Genomic DNA, 6907 nt, shown 5'->3' on the forward strand with positions numbered 1-6907 from the left:
TTCAAATGAGTAGAAGGAACCGGTCCACCATAAACAAGTGGTGGTTCCACATGAGCAAAGATGCCGGTGCCATTTTTACCACTAGAAGAAGGAGCCTTTTCACTACTAGCTTCCCCCTTGTCGGGGATAGCATTCGTCACCTTGTCGGTGGGGTCACCCACTTTCAACGGTGTGGTGGATAGTTTAAGCCCCTCAAGAAATTTAGTGAACATGATTTCAACCTCGGTCGTCATGGAGGTCTTCAATGTCTCTAAGGCCACATTGAACTCCTCACGAGAGACCGAGGTTCCCCCATCGCCCGTAGACGAGATCGGATTCACACCAGAGTGTTCCTCCACACCGTCTATGGTATCAACCATACTCTTTGGACGGTAAAGTCCTTAATAAAGAGACGAGGCTCTGATACCAATTGAAAGGATCGATATGATTGACTAGAGGGGGGGGGTGAATAGGCAACTACCAATTTTTAACTTTTCTGTATCAAATTAAACTTTGCATCAAAGTAGGTTGTCTAGATGTGCAACTAGGTGAGCAACCTATATGATGCAATAACAACAAGCATACAAGCAAACAAGAGAAGTAACACTAAAGAGCTTGCACAAGTAAAGGTAAGAGATAACCAAGAGTGGATCCGGTGAAGACGAGGATGTGTTACCGAAGTTCCTTCCTTTTGAGGGGAAGTACGTCTCCATTAGAGCGGTGTGGAGGCACAATGCTCCCCAAGAAGCCACTAGGGCCAGCGTATTCTACGCGCGCCCTCACACAATGCGAGATGCCGTGATTCCACTATTGGTTCCCTTGAAGGCGGCGACCGAACCTTTACAAACAAGGTTGGGGCAATCTCCACAACTTAATTGGAGGCTCCCAACAAAACCACGAAGCTTCACCACAATGGACTATGGCTCCGTGGTGACCTCAACCGTCTAGGGTGCTCAACACCCAAGAGTAACAAGATCCGCTAGGGATGAGTGGGGGAATCGAAAATCCCTTGGTGGAAGTGTAGATCGGGGCCTTCTCAACCACTCCCGAGCAAATCAACAAGTTTGATTGGCTAGAGAGATAGATCGGGCGAAAATGGAGCTTGGAGCATTTAATGGAGCTTGAGCATTAGTGGAGCTTGAGGGGGAAGAGGTAGGTCAAAGGGAAGAAGGGGACCCCCTTTTATAGTGGGGGCAACAATCCAACCGTTGCCCCCACCAACCAGCCCCGCACAGGGCGGTACTACCGCTAAGAGGGGGCGGTACTACCGCTAGGTCAGCGGTACTGCCGCTCCAGCCAGCAGTACTGCCGCACAGAGAAGACTAGTAGGGAATAGGACCCAACACGGTACTACCGCGGTGGTAAGGGCGGTACTAGCGCTCCTGAAACGGTAGTACCGCCTCTACAACCGCAACTAGTGCCGCAAAACCCGACACGAGAAAAAGAGCCCTTGAGTCGAGGCGGTAGGAGCCAGACAGCCCAACGGGGTCACGGGCGGTACTACCGCTGCGGAGCGGAACTGCCGCTTGTGACCCTTCGGCCGTACTACCGCTGGGACACAGAAGAGAGAGAGGATCTCTCCAAAGAGGATGAGGACGAGGCGGTGGTGCCAGGCACCCCAGCGGTACTACTGTTGTGGAGTCATGGGTGGTACTACCGCTGTGGAGCGGTACTGCCGCTCGTGGCTCCTCAGCGGTACTACTGCTGGGTTGCGCGGTACTACCGCTGGGACCTAGACAGGAGGGTGAGAAGCTAATGTGTACGTGTTGATTCCACCCATGCAATACCCCAGCGGACCCCCTCTTGATAGTACGGTGCCCTTTACGCAACTAGTCCACCGAGAGAGAAATGAAAGAGCTACACCGTCTTGAAAGACACTCCGAAGGGAAGAAAATGTCTCGTGCCAGGGATGAATCTGTGAACTACTCAAAGCACATGATTAGTCCGCAAACATGTTGTCATCAATCACCAAAACTACCTTGAGAGAGATATGCCGTAACACCAAGTCAACATGATGGCAGCCAGATTGGTTCTACCTCCTGTAAAACCCTAGCCCTCACCATTCATATAAGGTGAGGGCTATAGGGCTCTCAATCCCAAGTACTTCCGTAGACCTAGACTCTCGGTAGCAACTCACCTTCCCCCCTCGCACGAGGTACACCCACCATGAATCCAGACACAAAGTAGGACGTAGGGTATTAGGGTATGTTTGGATTGTGGCCAAAGTGTACCCTATAAAAATTTTGGTCATGACCAAAAATTGGTCTTCGTTTGGATGGTTGCCAATTTTTGGCATGCCAATGAACTCTATCCAACTCTAGTTCATTTTTTCTTGCCAATGTTAGCCAAATCATGGTCAACCAAAACCTGAACCAATATTTTGGCTAGACAATGCTTTGGTGGGGCAACCTTGGGAATAAACCAAACACGCCCTTAGTCCTCACCAGAGGCCCGAACTTGGGTAAACTCTCTGTGCAACCTCTGATCTGGTACTTCCGACCATGTTCGCTACCCTACTGAGGGTACTGACCGAATTATGCACCATTACTTGGCGCGCGAGGCACGAGTTGTGTCATTCGGAGACCGATCCAAGATCGGATCTTCCCTAGCTTTTGGTGTGCTCCTCCTGGGAGAAAGCCTAAGTTTTGTCTCCTTCACCTTCACCGTGGACGGGACAGGCCGGGTCGACATCAACCCACCGGCCTCCCTTGTCCACACTATCTTCTTTGGCGCATTTACGTTCGTCATCGACCGCCACGGCTGCTTCAGCATGTGCATCCCTGTGACGCCCCCGATTCAATTGTACATTAATCATACACGCAAATGTGTACGATCAAGATCAGGGACTCATGGGAAGATATCACAACACAACTCTAGACACAAATAGAAATAATACAAGCTTCATATTACAAGCCAGGGGACTCGAGGGCTCGAATACATAGCTCGAACACAAGAGTCGGTGGAAGCAACAATATCTGAGTACAGACATAAGTTAAACAAGGCTGCATTAAGAAGGCAAACACAAAAGTAACAATGATCGAAGAGGCAAGGCCTCCTGCCTGGGACCTCCTAACTACTCTTGGTCATCGACGGTCTCCACGTAGTAGCATCCCTCGGCGGTGGCTTCTGGCTCCAGGGGTCCACCATCTGGTTGCAACAACCAGAAAGAAGAAAGAATGGGGGAAAAGGGGGAGCAAAGCAACCGTGAGTACTCATCCAAAGTACCCGCAAGCATCAGATCTAAACTAAGTATGCATTGGTATCAAATGGAAGGGTTGTATCTGTGGACTGAACTGCATAATGCCAGAATAGAGGGGAAAGGCCTAGCCTATTGAAGACTAGCATCTTCAAGCAGCTCCAAGCATCTTGCAACATGTAGAAGAGTAAAGAATAGCAGTTTATAATTAACAAGCATGTTGTAGCATTAATGCCCAGAGATCCTTCCTCAACTACCTGTGAGAAAGCAATCCCGGAGCCACATATCTCAAGTATCCATTTCTAGTTGTAATAGATCAGGATATAAGTCTGAACGTCCATTACCGTGGACATGGCTATTAATAGATAAAATTCCCTGCAGGGGTGCACCAAGTATTGCAACACACCTGATTACTCTGGCCGGACACACTTTTCTGGGTCAATGACCGGCCTCGGAAGATCAACACGTCGTAACCCTACCTAGGCTCAGCAGAGAGGTCCCCATCGGTCTACATCCTAAGCACTCCGGGGTATAGGCCCATCGCCCGTTGCACTCCGGGTCGTTGCGAGCAGGGCGGGTCCAGGCTCCACCTCTACATGGATGGTGTCGGCCTAGCCATGCCGCAATGCTGAACTGGACGTCTGACAATGTCGGATTTCGGGTTCCGGCAGACCCTTGAGGTTCGAACACTGGGGTGCGCGCGGAGATTTCCCTCCTACCTACCTGCACCCCTCCGCCACGCTAGGATCAAAACTATGGGAAGAATAGCATAAGAGACACAGGGTTTATACTGGTTTGGGCCACCGTTGTGGTGTAATACCCTACTCCAGTGTGTGGTGTGGTAGATTGCCTCTTGGGCTGATGATGGTGAACAATACAAGGAAGAACAGCCTCGCGAGGGTCTGTTCTTGGCTGGGGCGATGAGCTGCTGGGAGGAGTTCAGCCACCTTTCTCTCTCTCTCTCTCTGCTTCTAACCTTTCTAACGAGCCTCTTCCTTCCTACCTCCCAACCCCTTTGCTCTGTGGGTGGCTGGTCCTATTTATAGAGGCCCTGGTCCTCTTCCCAAATATCGAGCGGGAAAAGGGAGCCAACAATGGCGGGCTAATTTGAAAGGGGACAACAAGTATCAGCTATCCTGACAAAAGTAGTCTTCGCCTGCGCAAAGCTCTGGTGATGACGCCGTCTTGGGCTCCACGGTGACCTCCGTCTCGTAGTCCTCCTGGTCTTGGTCTCGTTGCACCGAAATGACAACCTTTGCCTGATGCCTCGGTACTCCACGGCTGCGCTTGCCCCCTTTGCACCAAAGAGGAAAGGAGGACGCTGCGCGGGCTGGCACCCGCCTGGCGCCCTGAGTCGTCATGGCTTGCGTCACGGGAACCTCGCGAGGTACCCCGCCTTGATCTCTCCGCCTCCTGTGAGCCTGCCTGATGAGGCCGTGCCTGAGGAGGCTCCGCGTCGTCCGCCCCGCGAGGCTTGGCCCCTCGGGAGGGTCTTGAGTTTGTGTTGGTGAAGATGGGTCGTGCTGGGCCCCCCTTTGAGCCGCGCCGCAGGCCGCAGGCAGGCAAGTCTGGGGACCCCCGTTCCCAGAACACCGACAGTAGCCCCCGGGCCCAAGGCGTGCCCGGACTTGGGCGTGCAGGGAGGCGGAAGGGCAAGAGCGAAGCGCCGCGGGCCCTAATAGCCTGCGGCCTTGGGCGCCGCGTGGCGGTTGATTGGACGTGGGTGTCTCCACTTCCCCATGGCGCCTCGGCAACTGCACGGATTGGACAAGTCCATGCATGCAAAGCGGGTCATAATTACCTGCGATCGTGGGGGCCGTTGGTTGGCCATCACCAGCCATAAGTATGGACCGGCGCGCGCCCTTCCAGTTGATCCCCCCTTGCTTCTCCTCTTTCTTCATGGCCCCGTCAAGGAGGTTCTCAGCCGCCGAGAAGGGGAAGGCTTGCCGGGTTGAGCCCGCCTCTCCCCCACCAAAGCACGGTCGAGGGCGCCCTCGCAATTATCCTGTGGCCACCGCGGTGGCTCCCCACGGCCGTGGAGGCGATTTCCAGCACAGCGACTAGCGGATTGCTGCAGCCGGGGGGCGCGCTCCGGCTGCGCGTCCCCCCAGGCCGCGCGTTCGTGCTGCTGAAGTGCTGCCAGAGTTCGTCGTGTGGTCGGCGGAGCCGGCTAGCACCCGGCTTCCGCTTCCTCGCTTCCTCCTCGGCGAGCTCCCGGCCGACGCCCCGGGCGGCCTCTGGCTCCAGGCCAACGGCTGCTGCAGCCGGGCCTCATGGGTCTCTCTGGAGGTCTCCGCGGCCGGGAGCCTATCCCTGGCCCGCGGTTGGCAGACATTTGCCCGCGCGCGTGGCCTGAGCCGTCGGTGCACCCTACACTTCAAGTTCGACGTCGACGCCACCCTCTATGTGAGGGTGTTTGGGGAAGATGGTCGCCGCGCGGGGTGTTGCCCCGAGGGTGACGACCGTGGCTGGGAACCCAGCTTCGGTGATGATGGAGAGAGCAGCGCTCGCGTGGCTGGCGGCGTTCGGGGTTCCTCAAGCTTCTCCGGTTCTTCTTCAGGCGGCGACTCCTCTAGCGGTGGCCGCGATCAGCCTCCACGCCGTCGTATCTTCTTGGGGGGTGGCAACGTGTCCGCCTGCCGTCGCGCCCTGGTGAAGTGCGAGAGGGAGTCCGCCTGAGCTCCGGAGGCAGCTCGGGCCTTCCCTGCGGGCCGGTGTGAGGCGAGCCGCCGGATTTGTTCTTCCTTTTCCCTTTTTCCTGCGTAACAAAGACAATAGTGCGGAGCCCCGCGGGGGCGTGTTTGGATTATTGCTATTAATCATCATTTTGCTTTCGTTATCGTACCTTCCGGCTATATGCCCGAGTGTGGATAGTTCCCGGCCCCAGCCGTGGGGGGGCGACCGACCCAGGCCCTGTGTTTGTGTCGCGGTGCCCGAGGGGCACGGACTGGAGGGGTGCTCCTGCAAGGGGCCCAGGTCGTGGACCCTTTGAATGACTAGGATAGGAACACTCGTGAGGGCGCTCGGCTCCCCCCCTCGTGAGGCCTTGCGCAAGAGAAATCGAGGCAGGAGAGCGAAAGGCCGAAGAACCGCAAGCCAAAGACGGCAACAACTTCAATAAAACTTCAAATGAGAAGGAACAAGCCAACTGCGGAAAGCAAATGAAAAGCCGCGTCCGGCACCTAATCTAGTCTTCGACGTCTTCTCACCAGCGTGGAGCTAAGTGCTGCCACTGGGTGTGGGAGGGAGCCCCAGGGCCTGAGGCTGGCGCTCCTGAGACTCCGGGGTGTGTACAGCCCCAACTCATTATTACATGAGAGTGTCACGGGCGGCGAGCTTCACAGGCATTGGCCTTCTTCATAGGCTCCGGGCCTTTTCCAAAACACGATAGCTTCACAGGCACTCGCCTTGCTTCACAGGCTCTGGGCCTTTTCCAAAATGCGATAGCTTCACAGGCACTCGCCTTGCTTCACAGGCTCTGGGCCTTTTCCAAAACGCGATAGCTTCACAGGCACTCGCCTTGCTTCACAGGCTCTGGGCCTTTTCCAAAACGCGATAGCTTCACAGGCACTCGCCTTGCTTCACAGGCTCTGGGCCTTTTCCAAAACGCGATAGCTTCACAGGCACTCGCCTTGCTTCACAGGCTCTGGGCCTTTTCAGGGGTAGAACCTCCGGAGGTGCTGGATGTTCCATGCATTCTGGACCGGCACTCCCTCCTGAGTCTCCAAGCGC

The sequence above is a fragment of the Triticum dicoccoides genome, chromosome 1A (assembly GCF_002162155.2).
Source record: "Triticum dicoccoides isolate Atlit2015 ecotype Zavitan chromosome 1A, WEW_v2.0, whole genome shotgun sequence".
NCBI lineage: Eukaryota > Viridiplantae > Streptophyta > Magnoliopsida > Poales > Poaceae > Triticum > Triticum dicoccoides.